Source organism: Lissotriton vulgaris, chromosome 1_1 (genome assembly GCF_964263255.1).
Source record: "Lissotriton vulgaris chromosome 1_1, aLisVul1.2, whole genome shotgun sequence".
Taxonomy (NCBI): domain Eukaryota; kingdom Metazoa; phylum Chordata; class Amphibia; order Caudata; family Salamandridae; genus Lissotriton; species Lissotriton vulgaris.
In genome coordinates, this window is record NC_141685.1 from 1223440768 (window position 1) to 1223459148 (window position 18381).

The window sequence follows — 18381 nt, forward strand, 5'->3', positions numbered from 1 at the left end:
GTGGATTTTGAGTAATTTAGGTTCGAAAAAAGATATATATCTGGGCGGAGCCTAACCACACATCTGATCTGATTGGCTGTAAGCACTTCATCTAAGAAGTGTTGGCAGCCATCTTGGGACCAATATACATGATAGCACCTCATTAAAAAGCATTGTAGTTAATAGAGGGTTTTAGGACTTTAGTTACATTATAAAACGTTTGTGATATGTGCACTTGTGGATTTTGTCTCATTAAGGTTAAAAAAATACATATATATCTTTAAGCGTGTTCTGGTGCGCTTACGTTTTGGGTTTGGTTTGCGCTGCAGAGACGATACGTCACGGTTATGCGATGCATCATGAGGCGTCTCACGGGCTACGTGATACGTCACTTAATAAAGAATATATTTTACAGCTATAGATATTAGCTTTTAAAAAACCAATGAAATTCACAGAAAAAACCATAGGTTATAGACCATATATAGTTAGGAATTTGCATTTACAAAACCTTGAAAATTCACTGAAAAAACCATAGGTTATAGACCATATATAGTTAGGGATTAGCATTTAAAAAACCTTATTTTATTTGCACAAAACCATTGAAATTCCATATATAGTTAGTTGCACTAACTATATATCGCGGACCCGCAATCCACTGCTAATGATGTCACATATTACATCATTCATGACATGGTCAGTGACATCACTGATGACATCACTGATGACATCTCAAATGACATCACTGATGACATCACTGATGACAACACCCAGTGACTGTATGTTTCTGTAAAGTTAAAATATGTCTTACATATTGAAGAATGAGTGGATGTATAAGTGTCTGGATGAAGGATTTAGTAGCTGCATGACTGACTGTATGAGAGAATGATTAAATGTGTCTCACTGAGTGCATGGGTTAGTGATTAAAGTGTCTTAATTTGGCAATCATTATTTATGTTCTTCTGTAAACTGCTGCATGTTTAAATCAGTAGCTATATCAGTAACTATATGGGTTATTGAATGGTTGCCCAAGTATTTGTATGGGAGACTGAGTATGTGTGTGGGTGGCTGGGAGGTGTATAACTCTGTGCATAGATGTGTGAGCAGTTGATTCCCTAGGTGTATGGGTTCAAAAGTGCATGTAGAAACAGCTGTATGGACAGTTGACTGTGTGCATGAGTGTATTGGTGAGTGAATGGATATCTCAGTTCTACATGTCAAAGTAAGTACATATGTAAAACACACTCCATGTGAGAGTTGACATATATAAATAACTGAACATAAGAGCCAGTGAATGTGAGAGTGGCTGTATGAATCATTGTGAACTTGTATCAAGGATTGTATAAGAGAGTAAATATGTGTTAGTATATGTTTGAATAAGTAAGGTGTGTATAACTGTATAGTTGAGGAAATGGAGGTGTGATTGATTCTTTGCATGACTGACTAGGTGTGTGAGTAACTCCATGGATGTGTGACAGTCTGTGAGTGCCTGTTTACACTGAGTGTATCTAAGGTTATATTAGAGTCTGAAGATGTATTATCACATAAATGATATCATCAGTGATGTAATCAGTAATGTCAAATGAGATGTCAGTGATGTCATCAGTGATGTCATTTGAGATGTCATCAGTGATGTCATCAGTGATGTCATTTGAGATGTCATCAGTGATGTCATCAGTGATGTCACTGACCATGTCATGAATGATGTAATATGTGACATCATTAGCAGTGGATTGCGGGTCCGCGATATATAGTTAGTGCAACTAACTATATATGGAATTTCAATGGTTTTGTGCAAATAAAATAAGGTTTTTTAAATGCTAATCCCTAACTATATATGGTCTATAACCTATGGTTTTTTCAGTGAATTTTCAAGGTTTTGTAAATGCAAATTCCTAACTATATATGGTCTATAACCTATGGTTTTTTCTGTGAATATATATATATATATCACCTACTGGCGGTCGCCAGTAGGTATATATAGTTAGGATTTTTTTCCTATGGGATTTCTGAAAATTCTATGTGGAATAACTTTGGCGTTTGTGGACGGAAATCGGCTGAAATTTTCAGGAAAATGGCACATTTTGTTTCTGAGCGGCCCCTGAAAGTTTGGGGGGGTTTCGTGAAGTGGGGGCCGAGAAAAAAGGGGGGTCCCAAAACATGTTTTTAACATTGAGTTTTCCATAGGGCGGTTGGACTCACTTTTAGCTCGAACGGCTGAATGGATTTACACAAAACTTGGCAAAATTGTAGATATGGTTTGCCCGACGTGCCTTTGCTATGTCTCAATATATGTGCTCCAGTGGATTTTGAGAAATTAACGTTTTAAAAAACAGATATATCTGTGACAGCGCTCCGGTTAGCGCCCCGGTTCGCGTACCTGACGCGTAACGGAACTTCGCGAAGTGAAGATGATTGGCTCTCCGGTGTCTGTCAACATTCTAAACAGTCCGGACCAGCCGCCATCTTGTCTCTCGGTAGGATCGAGAGACAAGAGGAGGAGAAAAACGAAGGGGGAATTTAATGAAAGGGGGCAAGGTAGACCCCTCTTGACCCCCTAGGAATGATGTTGGGGTTATTAAAGGGTCCCGTGGGGCAAATAAAAAAAATTGATTTTTCGCGGTAGAAGCGCTTCCCGGTACGCGAACCGGGTCGCTCACCGGTAGCGTAACGGGAGTTCGCCATTTTGTGTTTCGGTGGAATTTAATCACAAGATGGAGGATAAACAATGTGGGAAATGGGTATAAGGGGGCACGGGAGACGTATCCTGACCCCCTAGGTTTTCTGAGGGTGGCTGAGGAGGCTCATATATGTTGGAATAAAAAAAAAATTGAATTTTTCGCACGGTTAGCTGCCGGTACGCGAACCGGGAAGCGAACATAAGTGAAAATTAGTGAAAAAAGGTACATTCAAAATTTGGAAAGAGCAATTATAGTTAAGGTAGCTCTGAAAAGAGCTTTTGTGTTCTGTGTAAGTTCTAGGTACTTATAAGTAGGTACCAATACACAGTCTTAAATTTTGTATGAAAACTTTGTTTCCCTCATCTGAGAAGTGCACACCATCTCCTCTGTAGATATCTTGCATGTAGTAACGCAAGTTATTGTTGTAGATGGCGCCCATTCCATGGTCTCTCATATAAGCTGAAACAGACTTATTTACATGCTTCCTCGCTTTCTCAATTTGTGGACAAAATTGATTGGACCACCTCCATTTTTGTCTTTGGCATATATTGGAATATACCAAGGCAGTTTGAGGAAAAAGTGCCATTAATTGCTCAAAGGTGTCCTTTAAGAGCATTTCCAGACCTACCCCATTAGTTCCACTGCTTCATTTCTTTAACCCTCAGTTTCCTGCCTTTGCTACTTCCCTCATTTCTTTTTCTATTACTTACTTACACTACTCTTTCCACTCCTTTTCTCAGTCCCTCTTTAAACAGTATCTCTGTGTTACTCCCTCTATTTGTCTTTCTTTTAACATTACTCTCTGTTTACTTACTCTTCTTTTTTTGAAAAACATTTTTTTTTTAGTTCGCTTCCGGTTCGCGTACCGGAGCGCGAACCGGGAAGCGAATCAAAAGAAATAGAGGTTGCCAGAGTGCTAAACATTCTAGCAATTTCTTATAAAGGGGAGGTAGTTCTGAAAATAATTTTTTTAAATAATTTTTGTTGTTTTATATTTTTTTATTATTTTTCTGAACATTTTTTTAGTTTTTTTGTATTTTTTGAACGGTTTTATATTTTTTTTGTTTTTTTGGGGGGGAAACGAAAATGATTCATTATAAAGGGCTCAACAGGAGCAACAAAAAAAAAGATAATTTATTTTCTGGGGCATTTTGTACATTGATGATTTTCAAAAGCTGTATTGATTAGAGTTATACTCCTCTCTCCATAGGTAATTAACTTGCCGCAAAAAATGCAGGTAAATTTCATGTTCCCAAAGTTCATCTGTATATTTGGGACTGTCTCCCTCGCCTCTGGTCCCGTCACTGCCTCTCGATTGGATGTACTGGCCACAGGTGGGGGGTTATTCTGCAGGTCACGTACTTGTGCAGCACTATAGTTTATAGGGTGCCATCTTTCCATATGCCGATGCATGGTATAATTCCCATAGCTATATTTCTTTTCTGTCCCTCTGGACAGTTCATTTTGGCAGATCAGGCAGGTAACGTACCGGGCATTTACCTTTTTTTGTCCTTGGGGAAATTTTAAAAATTGCCATATATAACTTTCTTTGGCATGAGACCTCCTTGGCTGTTCAGGTAAAAACCTATTCGTCACTTGCTCCTCTTCCTCTTCTTCCTCCCCTTGCTCAAGGATAACCTGAGGAGGTGGTCCTCTCTTCCTAGGAGGTGGTGGTGGTGGTGGGGGTCCACCAGCTGCAGCAATCAATGAAGCCATTTCTAAGCAATGAAAGTAGGTCTTTCTCTCATGAAAATGAAAGTCAGAGTGAGGAAAAAAGGTGGGGCTTTCATCATTTGGAAAAAAAAATGTTCTAAACCAATGAAAAGTGTTATTTTTAGGTCATATGACCAAGCCTTACATCATTAGGAAACCAAAAGTAAAATGAACCAATGAAAAGTTTTATGAACAAGTCACATGACCTGTTATGCTTACGTTACGCGTCCCGCTACGCACCCGGAGTGCTTCCGGGGCACTGCGCTTCGCGCCTCGGTTCGCGTTCCGGAGCGCTTCCGGGTGCGCTAACGCGGCGCGTCATAAGACGCATTACGCGGCAACGCGATACGTCGCGCTTACACGACGCGTCACGATGTTGTTTTCTAACGCGGTAGTTGCGCTATCGGAACGTTTACCGGTTCGCGGACCGGGTCGCGGAACCAAATTGAGCTAACGGGAAGCTACCCGGTGCACGGACCGGTAGCGAAACAAAAAAAAAATATATAAATAAACAAATTATATTACAAACATATAAAATATATTTTTGCATTAAAAGAAGAATACATTTTACAGCTTTTGATATTTTCTATTAAAAAACCATTGAAATTCACTGAAAAAACCATAGGTTATAGACCATATATAGTTAGGAATTAGCATTTACAAAACCTTAAAAATTCACTGAAAAAACCATAGGTTATAGACCATATATAGTTAGGGATTAGCATTTACAAAACCTTATTTTACTCACACAAAACCATTGAAATTCGCATATATAGTTAGTTGCACTAACTATATATCGCGCACCCGCAATCCACTGCTGATGATGTCACATATTACATCATTCATGACATGGTCAGTGACATCACTGATGACATCACTGATGACATCTCAAATGACATCACTGATGACATCACTGTTGACAACTCAAATGACATCACTGATCACATCACTGATGACATCACTCATGTGATAATACGATAAACCTCTTCAGACTCAAATATAACCTTAGATACACTCAGTGTTAGCAGACACTCACAGACTGTCACTCATCCATGGAGTTACTCACACACCTAGTCAGTCATGCAAAGAATAAATCACACCTCCATTTCCACAACTATACAGTTATACACACCTTACTTATTCAAACTTATACTAACACATATTTACTCTCTTATACAATCCCTGATACAAGCTCACAATGATCTATACAGCCACTCACACATTCACTGGCTCTTATCCACAGTTATTTATATATGTCAACTCTCACATGTACTGTGTTTTACATATGTACTTACTTTGACATGTAGCACTGAGATATCCATTCACTCACCAATACACTCATGCACACAGTCAAGCGCCCATACAGCTGTTTCCACATGCACTTTTGAACCCATACATCTAGTGAATCAACTGCTCACACATCTATGCACAGAGTCGTACACCTCCCAGCCACCCACACACACACTCAGTCTTCCATACAAATACTTGGGCAACCAATCATTAACCCATATAGTTACTCATATAGCTACTGATCAACACATGCAGCAGTTTACAGAACAACAAACATAATGATGCACAAATTAAGACAGTTTAGTCACTAACCCATGCACTCAGTGAGACACATTTATTCACTCACTCATACAGTCAGTCATGCACCTACTAAATCCTTCATCCAGACACTTATACATCCACTCATTCTTCAATATGTAAGACATATTTTAATTTTACAGAAACATACAGTCACTGGATGTTGTCATCAGTGATGTCATCAGTGATGTCATTTGAGATATCATCAGTGATGTCATCAGTGATGTCACTGACCATGTCATGAATGATGTAATATGTGACATCATCAGCAGTGGATTGCGTGTGCGCGATATATAGTTAGTGCAACTAACTATATATGCGAATTTCAATGGTTTTGTGCGAGTAAAATAAGGTTTTGTAAATGCTAATCCCTAACTATATATGGTCTATAACCTATGTTTTTTTCAGTGATATATATATATATATATATTTTTTTTTTTTACCTACTGGCAGTCGCCAGTAGGTAGTTATAGTTAGGATCTAGTTTCCATAGGAAATCCACAACATTCTATTGGCAATAACTTTTGCGTCGATTGATCAATCTTCTTGAAATTTTCCAAACTTTTGGCCAGTTCAGTTCCGCTCCTACCCTAAAAGTTCGGGAGTGATTGGTCAAGTGGGGGCTGAGAAAAAGGGGGTCCCAAAATATGGTTTCCCCATGCTATTTCCCATAGGACCTTTAGACACATCTACAGCCGAACGGCTGAACAGAATTACACCAAATTTGGCAGAGAAGTAGTCCTCAGTTCCGACTTGTGCCTTTTGCTTATATGGTATCAATCTGTTCAGTAGTTCCTGAGAAAATGACGGTTAAAGTCATTTATATATCTATGGGCGTGGTGGATCCACGTACCTACCCGCGTACCCAAAGCGCAGCCTGCACGCACCCTGCCGTGCACAAGCTGCATGCAGATTGGCTGTCAACAGTCAAAATCAGAGAGTGTTGGCAGCCAAATTGTGCCTCGGTAGAACAAAGGCACAAGAAAAACAAAACAAACATCGCAAAATGTGAAAAAGGGGCAGGGTAGACACACGCTGACACCCTAGGCCTGCTCAGGGGGTCCCACAAGGACCCCCAGTGCCCAATTATTATTATTTTTTTTTTAAATACACAATACTCCCTAGGCCCCAAGCCCTCCTTGCAGCACTCCGCAAACGCACCCACTGGCGTATTTGCAGAGGGGGAACGAAGTCGCCTTGAATACTGGGGATCCCTGGGGGCCAACTAGCACACCAGGAACCTCCAGTATGCGCCAGGGGGCTGTGTTGCAGAGAGGTGTTCTGAGGCCATAACCCTTTTTATACCTCTCTGGAACACAGCTCTGTGGCGCTTACTGGATGTACCTGGTGGGCTAGTTGGCTGCCAGGGTACCTCAGGATTCAAGGGGACTTATCCCCCAACTTAAAATGTGCTATGGGGCGCGTTTGCACAGTGGTGAAGGCAGGGGGCGGGGCCTGAGGTGATATATGTGCAAACACGCCCTGTGGCACGTTTTAAGTATGGGAATGAATTCCTCTTCAATCCAGAGGTCCCCTGGGGGCCAACTAGCCCACCAGGTACCTCCCCTAAGCACCACAGAGCAGCGGTGCAGAGAGATGTAGAAAGGGGCGTGACCTCAGAGCACCTCTCTGAAATTCAGCACCCTGGCGCATGATGGAGGGACCTGGTGGGCTAGTTGGCTGCCAGGGGACCTCAAGATTCAAGGGGACTTAATCCCTCAACTTAAAACATGCCACGGGGCATGTTTGCACAGTGGTGAAGGTAGGGGCGTGACCTCTGAATACCTCTCTGCAACGCAGCTCCCTAGTGCATACTGGAGGTACCTGATGGGCTAGTTGGCCCCCAGGGGACTAAAGCATTGAAGAGGAATGAATTCCCCAAATTAAAACACGCCACAGGGCATGTTTGCACACATGTCACTGCAGGCCCTGCCCCCTTCCTTCACCATAGTACAAATATTCCTCTAAAATCAGTCAAACTACAAATTCCGATTTACTCACCTGTTATTAGGAAAGGACACAGGGCTGCATCTTTTAGCCCTGCAATGACCCTGAAAAGTAATTCTAAGCTTACTTACCAGTAACTTGTATTTCTTTCCATTGAAATCTTTTGTGTGGTTTTCAGCAGAAAAGTTTCTAAGTGTCAATTTTTGAAAAGTTTAAATATTCCTCTAAAATCATCCGAACTCCGAATTCAGATTTACTCACCTGTTATCAGGAGAGAAGATAGTGCTGCATCTTTTAGCCCAGCACTGACCCTGAAAAGTAATTCTAAGCAAACTTACCAGTAACTTGAATTTCCTTCCATAGGAATCCATTGTGTGATTTTCACCAGAAAAGTTTCTAAGTGTCGATTTTCACAAACTAAAAATATTCCATAAAAATTGCCTGTATGAATTAAACGCATTCTTTTGACTGTTTACAGGAGATGCACCCGTGCTGGATCCCAGATCCACCACTGAGTAAGAAAAAGTAACGTTAACACTACTTACCTGATTAGTGAATTTCCTCCCATATAGATAACATTGGTGATTCTATGTGAAAAAGTTTCTAAGTGTCAAGTTTTAAAATACAATAATATTTCTTAAAAATCACTACTGTAACCAAAACGTTTTTATTCAACTGTTTACAGGAGATATCCCAGGACTGAATCGAGGATCTAGTCCTGTGGTTAGAAAAGTAATCCAAAAAGTAACTAATTCCATTCAACTAGAAATTCACATTGAGCTCAATGTTGCATTGTGTCTGAAATTGTGTTGCACATTACAACTGTAACTACTGTACTTAAAAGTCTATTGCCTATTTGCAAAGTATGTAAACTAAAGTAATTCATTCTGAGAAAGTATATTTTGTAATGTAATGTATAATGTAATTATAATGTAATTAAAAAAATAAAATATCTGAAAATAAATAGTTAAAAAAAATGTAGTAAATCAGTATAAAAAAAAGAAAATATAAGAATTAATACATTTAAAAATTGTTATTTACAAAACCTTTGAAATTCACTGAAAAAAACATAGGTTTCAGACATGTTATAGTTAGGAACTAGCATTTTAAAAAACCTTTGAAATTCACTCAAAAAACTATAGGTTTCAGACATGTTATAGTTAGGAATTAACATTTAAAAAACCTTAGAAATTCACTGAAAAATCCATAGGTTTTAGGGGTGTTATAGTTAGTTGGACATTTCACTCGTACAAAACCATTGAAATTCCCCGGTTACAGTTGGTTGTACTAATTATAACTCGCGTGCCCGCAATCCACTGCTGATGATGCCACATAGTACATCGTTCATGACATGGTCAGTGACATCACTGATGACATCACTGATGACATCTCAAATGACATCATCCAGCAAATGTGGTTTGGTTTGATATTTAAATAAGTATTATATATATTAGCAATCTGCCTTGACGACTGTGATTTTATCTATTTATATTTATATATATGTATTTATTACCTACTGGCGGTCGCCAGTAGGTAGTTATAGTCAGGACCTATTTTCCATAAGAAATCCGCAACATTCTATTTGGAATAACTTTTGCGCCGGTTGATGAATCTTTGCAAAATTTTCCAAACTAATTATCAACTCTGGTCCGCTCCTTTCCTGAAAGTTTCAGGCTGATTCGTATAGCGGGGGCCATGAAAAAAGTGGGTTCCCAAAACATGTTTTCCCCATGCAATTTTCCATACGACCTTTTGACGTAGCTACAGCCCAAACTGCTGAATGGATTTACACCAAATTTGGCAAAGAGATAGTCCTCAGTTCAGACTCATACCTTTCGCTTAAATGGTGTCAATCTGTTCAGTAGTTCCTGAGAAAATGACAGTTAAAATCATTTATATATCTATGGCTGCGGTGGATCCATGCCCCCTGAGCGCACCATGAGTGCACCAAGAGCGCACCATAAGTGCACCGTTCCGATCACGCGCTGAATGCTAATTGGCTCTCAGGTGGTTGTCAACATTCTAAACCAGGAACTGTTGGCAGCGATTTTCTTTTATATTTAGCCCCCGGGGGGGGGGCCTTATCCCGTGGGAAAATTAAAACAATGTATGAAGGGTCCAAAGGGGTCCCCTAGCCCCGGGGACCGCCAACCCCTGGGGCTATAAAATAAATGGTTGGGGGGCTCCAAGGCCCCCTCCTGCAAAATTAGTGATGGGGTCCTCAAAGACCCGCCCAAGCCCCAGGGACCACCACCCCCAGGGGGGCCATCTGTATTGTGGGATGGGGGCTGTCTGGCCCCCCTCCAGGAGCCCTCGAGGGCCCTGAGGACAGCCACCCCCAAGGGCTGGTTCCTGCCATGTACGGAGCCTACCCCCGGGACAGTGCTGTTTGCTATGAGAGGGTGGGAGCTTCACGGCTCTCGCCCTCCCATAGCAAACTTGGTTTGGATTTTGAAAAAGAGAGCAGGGAAATTTGTTCTCTCTTTCAAAATCCAAACCAGACTGCTTTTTCACATGGGAAGCTGCATGTTAGAAGCTCCCCTTGTGGAAAAGCAATGCCGACTCCCAAAGGAAGCGTGGAGCCAGCTGGACCCTGGGGGCATTGGGGCTCCCCCCACGGTCCCCAACATTTTTTATAAGCCCCGGAGGATGGGGTCCCCGGGGATATTAGAAATTACTGATATGGACTATATTTTTTTACGATAAAATTAGGAGTTGCACACCCAGCACGGTGCTCAGTGCCGCCCCCTGGTGTGCACGAATTGGATGCAGGACTCATACTCATAATCTGTAGGGTGTACGACTCCAGTGCATTTGGTGCACGGCTTCTACCCGTTTGGTGCACAACTCTGGCGCGTTGGGTGTGCGATGCAAAAAATCTTTTAGATATCCATCAAGCTTTCGTGTTCAGTTCTTAGGTAGTTCTAAAAAGAGCCCTTGTGTTTATTGAGAGATTTTGGTACCTGCAAGTAAGTACCTATGATGAGTCTAAAGTTCAAGAGGAAGCCTCTCTTACCCTCATCTGTAAAATGTACACCATCTCTCCTATAGATGCCATGCATATTGAAAAGTAGACTGTTGTGGTAAACGGACCCCATTCTATTATCTCAGAGAAAAGCAGAAACAGATTTATTGACATGTTTCCTAACTTTCTCCATCTGTGGACAAAATGGATTGGACCAGGTCCATTTCTGCCTTTGGCATATGTTAGAATAGACAAAGGCAGTTTGGGGGGAAAGTGACATCAGTTCTGTAAAGGTGTCCTTTATAAGCATTTCCAGACCTACCCCAGTGAAAGTGTCTAGGTCATTGCCACCACAGTGCACAATTATGAGGTCAGGGTGTTGGAGATGCAAAAAGGATTTAGCCAATGGCATTAATTGGAGCCACGTTAACCCACTCTGTCCAATCCATTTAATGTCTACATTTGGTAAACCTAGGTCTATGTCCATGTTTCTGTTTTCTGCATACCTTTGGCTCCAGAAAATATAACTGTGACCCATAATCCACACTCTAAGCAGCTTGAAGGGAGGACTGGATGCACTTAGGCGGTCTCTGTAAATGAAATGGCAGTTTGAAAAGTAAGATTTTCTAAAATGGTGGAGAAGATGCAGTTTTGAAAAAAGAAAAGAAATGATTGGTTGTTTGACAAAATTCTACACTGAAAACTAGGGTGCATGTTTCTGTTTTTTAAAAGCATGATTCTTAGTGGTTAACAAAAACTGATTGAAAGGAACATTACGAAGAATAAGCTGATATGTTGAAAAATCAAGCACACTTGCTGCTTTGATTAGCAACATTGTGTGATGAACTTGTGACCTGTGTGCTCAGTTAAGTGTTCCATGAACCGTTTCTATGGTAATAGGCAGAAAGCAGATTGGGGGTAGGGTTTAGATTTATGTCACTTGGAAAGGGCTGAAATGTGTAACCAATGGAAATGTGTGTTTGCTTTTGAATTAATGTGGGATGCAATGTGATTTGATGTTTACATGTATATGTGTTGAAAATGAGAGGGAAACTTTGCCATTCATTGGTTTTGCTGACAGCTGCACAGTACAGAGATTCTGTATAAGAAAATCTGGTGTGTGACTGACATACTTCTTAATCTACAAAACTATTTGAAAGGTGAGTTATTAAGTTGTGAGGGGTTGTATGTAGTGTGTTTGTTTTTAATAAGATTAATGTGTTTCTCCTGCTAAAGTGCAGGGAGTACTTTTTTTTATCTAGAATCTTATTGTGAGTGTGTCTTCATTTAGAAACCATTCTGAGACAAGCATTTGTGTATTTCATGTGTTTGCAGACAGATAACTGTTTACAAATCTGTGCTGTTTTAATATTATGGTACAATTAGAAAGCAGTTATTCTTCATGTATTTGAAAATAAGTCAGGTTTCTACACTAAAATGCAGTACTCCTTCCAGACTGTGAAATGTGTTTTGGTAAAATGCAAGGGATAGTGTAGCTTGTCTAGAATCACACAGTGCGTCTGTGTTCATTTAGGAATCATTCTGAGAGAAGCATTTTATATTAGTACGTAGTAGAACATTTTGTGGAATATGTACAGTCACCTTATGTCTTGTAGATTAGTAATTGTGCTTTGGTAAAATGTAAGGGATAGTGTTGCGTCTCTAGAATCACACTGTGAGTCTGTGCGCATTTGGGAATCAGTCTGAGGGAAGGATTCCAGTACTTCTTGTGTTTGCAGACATATAATTGATTACAAACCTATTGTGTTCTGATATTTAGGTACAATTAGAAAAAAATCATTGGTTATGTATTTGCAAAATGAGTTAGGCTTTAACAGTAAAACGCAGTTATGAAATATGTGGAATGGTTGCTTGATGTGTTTACTGACACATAGGTACATGTACTCATGCATTGAGCGAGGCTTTAGGGCATGCAGTGTTTCAAACTACTATGCACTATGCATGTAGTAGTCTAACCATCTTCACACTTGTGTTTCAGACCTACAATTCCCCAGTTAGTATCCATACACTCCAGTAAACACCCTGTGAGTGCTCTTGCAATCTCATAATGACTCTTTCAGTAGCTTGTAGTAATCCTTTCAGTGAAGTGCAAGGGATACTAATATTTGTCTAGAATCACACGATGAGTCAGTGTGCATTTGGGAAAATTGAGAGAGAATCATGTTGTTGCTTGATGTGTTTGCAGACAAATAAGGAAATGTACTCACACAGTGAGCCAGGCTTTTGGGCACGCAGTGCTTGAAACTCTTATGCACTTTTTATATAGTAGTCTAACTACCTTCAAGCTTGTGTTTCAGGCCTAATATTCCCCAGTTAGTATCCACACATTCCAGAAAACACCCTGTGAGTGCTCTTGCAATCCCATAGTGACTTTTTCAGTAGCATGTAGTAATCCTTACAGTAAAGTGCAAGGGATACTGTTATTTGTCTAGAATTACACTGTGAGTCAGTGTGCATGTTGGAAAATTAAAAGAGAATCATTTTGTTGCTTGATGTGTTTGCCGACAAATAAGTACATGAATTCATGTAGTTAGCCAGGCTTTAGGGTATGCAGTGCTTGAAACTCCAATGCACTATGCATGTTGTAGTCTAACTAGCTTGGAGCTTGTGTTTCAGGCCTACAATTCCCCAGTTAGTATCCATATACTCCAGCAAGCACCCTGTGAGTGCTTTTGCAATCCCATAATGAGTCGTTCAGTACCATGTAGTAATCCTTTCAGTAAAGTGCAAGGGATACTGTTATTTGTCTGGAATCACACTGTGAGTCGTGTGCTTTTGGGAAAATTGGGAGAGAATCATTTTGTTGCTTGATGTGTTTGCAGACAAATAAGTACATGTAATCATGCAGTGAGCCAGGCTTTAGAGCACGCAGTGCTTGAAACTCCCATGCACTATGCAGGCAGTAGTCTAACTACCTTGAAACTTGTGTTTCAGGCCTACAATTCCCCAGTTAGTATCTATACACTCCAGCAAACACCCTGTGACTGCTCTTGCAATGTCATAGTGACTATTTCAGTATCATGTAGTCATCCTTTCAGTGAAGCGCAAGGGATACTGTTATTTGTCTAGAATCCCACTGTGACTCAGTGTGCATTTGGGAAAATTGAGAGAGAATCATTTTGTTGCTTAATGTGTTTGCAGCCACATTGACATGGTTGATAATGAAATCCTAACATATAGGGAAGACTATATTAAGAATCTGATTGGTGAACAGGGAGGTGGCAGCTTCCTGGGAAGAACGGTCAGTACAGTAGACCCCACACTAAGCGACAAGTTAGAACGACTTGAAAAAAAGCTCATAAGAACTAGACTCCACGGACACGCATTGGCTCAATACCTACAAGCCAACGTGATCCCAGTGGGGGTTCAGGTTCGCAACGAACCAGCCATATTTGTAGAGAACCCTGTATTCAAAGGCAAATTCAGTTTCATATCCAACAACTGCTCCAGGCACTGGATGGTGCTTGGGGTTGAAACAGCTTCAGAGGAAGTTGCCCGCCTAATCAAAGAAATAGCGGACTTGAGAAAGGAGATTGTAGATGACGCGGCGTTGAAGAACGCCAAAGAAGCCCTAGAAAGACTTGAGAAAACCCTAAAAGAATTTGACGTATTCACACAAGCCTCAAAACTGGATAAGTTATCAAAGGATATAAAATTCTTTGACAAAAAGACAGTATACCCATATCTAGCCGAAGGATATTACAATCAGGAATTAAGAGGGACGTATACAACTAGAGGTAGGGGAGGTTACCGCAGATACAACACTTTCTCCAACTCCTCAGTCAGTAGCGGCTCTGAAGCAGACCAACCATCCACGAGTGCCGCGGGACAAGAGGGGGACCAGGGTTTTTTAGATCAGGACCCATGGGTGGACCAACGTGGGCGGGGCCGCCCCTGAGGACGACCCAGGGGGCGCGGCCAAGCATTATGGAAACAGAACAGGGGACAACAAACTTGGAACCAAGGGAGAAACAAACCAGGAAAACAAGTACACTTCAGGCAGGAATCTCATGGCGACATACGGACACGCTCACAGCATTACAGATGGTAGACACAACCACAGTATCCAATCAAAGTAGCCCTTTGATTAATCTATCAAACTATAGCCTGACATGTGAGGAACAACGCGTCCTGGAAAAGGGGTTATCCTTTGTTCCAACCAGCCTACCCAACAGTTTCAATTTGAAACTAGAGCTTTTCCAATTCTTTCGCACGGTTCGCCTAAAATGCTACTTCAATAAGATACCTTACAACAATACGAACAGCAACACTGGCCTAAGACCACCCTCCACCTTTACCCCTCCCACACACATGATGCCACCTAGGATTTTAGCCTTCGAACAAATGGTGATGGGAGACATTACCAAATTACTAACGGACAGAAAGTATGTTAAATATAACATCTCTAAACAAGAACGACAGGCATTGCATAATCTAAACACGAACCATGATATAGTGATAAAGCCCGCCGATAAGGGGGGGGCCATAGTCATCCAGGATAGAGAGGCATATAAGGCTGAAATGTTTTTGCAGTTAGCCAAAGAGGGCAACTACAGGAAACTATCCAAAGACCCCACTAATGACATAGCCACCCAAATTAGAGCATTAACCGACACAGCACATCAGGAAGGCATAATCACCAAATTGGAGTGCGAATATTTGAATAATGCCCACCCTTGAGTCCCAACGATATATACTGTACCCAAGATACATAAGGGCCTGGCTACACCACCGGGCAGGCCGATTATTTCCGGATGTGGTTCGATTTTGGAACCGTTATGTAGGTTTATTGACCTTTTCATTAAGCCTATTGCGGAGACCATGACTTGCTACTTACGAGACACCATGCAGGTAATCCAACTCATAGATGGAAGCAGATTCTATCCCACACAGGAATTGCTGGTGACTATGGACATCACGTCCCTATACACCAGCATTCCTCAACAAGCAGCAATGGATGCGATTGAAACTGCTCTCGATGGCAGAACACGCCCACATAGGGCTCCAACTGACTTCATTTTGTCACTCTTGGAAGTAGCAATGAAAAAAAACTATTTCATCTTTGATGGGGACTTCTATGAACAAACGAGCGGTGTGGCGATGGGGGCAAGCTTTGCTCCGAACCTTGCCATTATTTACATGGACGGTTTCGAGCACAAGTGGATTTTACATGACATCAACCCCCACAGGACAAAAATCCTAGAATGGCGTCGATATATCAACGATGTGCTTCTCATTTGGAGGGGCACACAGGAGGAGCTGATGGCCTTCCATTTTTGGTTAAATGAGAGGGATAATAACATTCAATTCTCAATTGAGAGTAGCAATAATTCTATAAACTTTCTAGACCTGACCATAAAAGAAGAAAGTGGTGGTCTATACACTACACTTTTTAGAAAACCCACCGAAAAAAACACACTTCTTGGATATTCCAGCCATCACCCTCGTAACCTCAGGGATAACCTACCCTATGGTCAGTTCCTGAGGTTGCGACGAAACTGTACCAAGAAAATTGACTACTTCAAGGAATCTGATGTTCTAGTTAAAAGACCTATGGATCGAGGATATCCTAGAAGTTTGGTTAGGAAAGCACGCAAAAGAGCATGGTTCAGCAATAGAGAGTCCCTATTAGAACCTAGACAAAATACAGACTCCACGGACAGTAGACTCATATGTGTCACCACTTTTAATACCCGGAGCACAGAGATTAAACAAACTATCAACACACATTGGCACTTAGTAGCAGAAGAGATAGGTGTAACTGATCCCCCGATGCACGCCTTCTGCAAAGGTAGGAGTGTGAAAGACTTCGTAGTGCATTCAATGTTAAACCAACACAAGATTGAAAGCCAAACAGCACTATGGAATATTCCCCCTTTGCTGGGTCATTTCAAATGCGGCACCTGTAAGGCCTGTGCAATGGTATCAGAATTGAAAGCATGTACCTACAATGACTACACCCATACGATGCAACAACACACCAATTGCAATACGATGGGGGCGATCTATGCCATAATGTGCCCGTGTGGTTTCATGTATATTGGCCAAACCATCCAAAAGACTAAGACCCGTATCCTACAGCATTGCAGCAAAATACGCTGCAAGGTACAAGGGGCCCCATTAGTTGACCATTTTTTAAAATTTAACCACCAACCAGAAAGATTTACATGGTGGATATTAGAGAAGGTCACAAAAAATCGGCGGGGAGGCAACTATGCCAAACTTCTGAGCACCCGAGAATGTCGCTGGATGCATCTGTTCGACACTGTCAATCGCGGTCTGAATGATCGCGAAGAGGTCCTTAGACAAATGGTGGCAATTCGGAATGGTTGACAAATAATTCACAACACTTCCCATTCAATCATACAAGACCGTGCTGATAATCAATCGCTCGTTTTTGCCACACGCAGAACCTCCTAGCCCACATATCAGGAATCTTGGTCTTTTCTGGTAGTCACTGTGATAAGGGAAATGTGATGTAAATATCGTGATCTCCACCCTATACAATAGTGTGCTAAATGTAGTAATGTTGTATGTAACCAGTGTCCAATGTTTGGCTTGTAACTATTGAACAGTTGTTTGTATTTCTGCCCATGCACATCCAATGTTTTCAGAATGATGTTCCACAGATCGATCAATATATGATCAAAAATAGGATCGATTTACCAAAAGTCGATTATAATAAAATATGACTATATGTATTTAATTATGACACATCAATACAACATTGATCCTCGAATTTAAAAATGGCATGTTTTATACCATCTCTTGACAACCATGATTGCCAGTCTTATTATTTTTTCCATTGTGTTTGAATTATGGAACTCAAATAATGACCTGTGGATTGGGAATCACATATTGCTACAACTTAAGTCCTTCGTTGATTCCTCTGACGGACCCCACACGCAAGTCCGTCCTCAATGTCCATGCACTGACGTAGCTCTCATCTATTGGCTAGCGCGGGATCACGTGATGTCATCTTACATCACGGAAGTAATTGCTCAGCCCGTGCGCGGTTCCGAGCTGACTACATGCTGCTAGAAACCCTCCGCTGGCTCTAGCCCTTCGAAAAACCACTTTAGAGGTAAGAATATGTCCAAATTCAAATCCCCCTGGGTGAGCGGACTTTTGACAACTCCTTAATCCAACTGGTAGAGTGTCATGTAACACCACCCCTCCTTTGTTGTTTTCCCTACATTAGGCAACTCCGGTACCTTACACTGCCCTCACTCACGGAAATTGGAAGTGAGTGCCCAGTCAGGGTGCGTTTGGGAACCCATCATTAGTTGCCCGCCATCTGACCTCTAAACACAAATTCAAGAGGTAAGCCTACACTTTAGTTCAAATTCCTCCTTACAAGTGGACAGATAACCGAATTGGTGCAGAGAGACACAATATTGTCCTTTTCTTGTTCTGCACACCAGGTCACCTCGGTATCTCATATTACTACCATCCACAGGCGACTAATCCAAGGCGATTTAAAGGGCTACC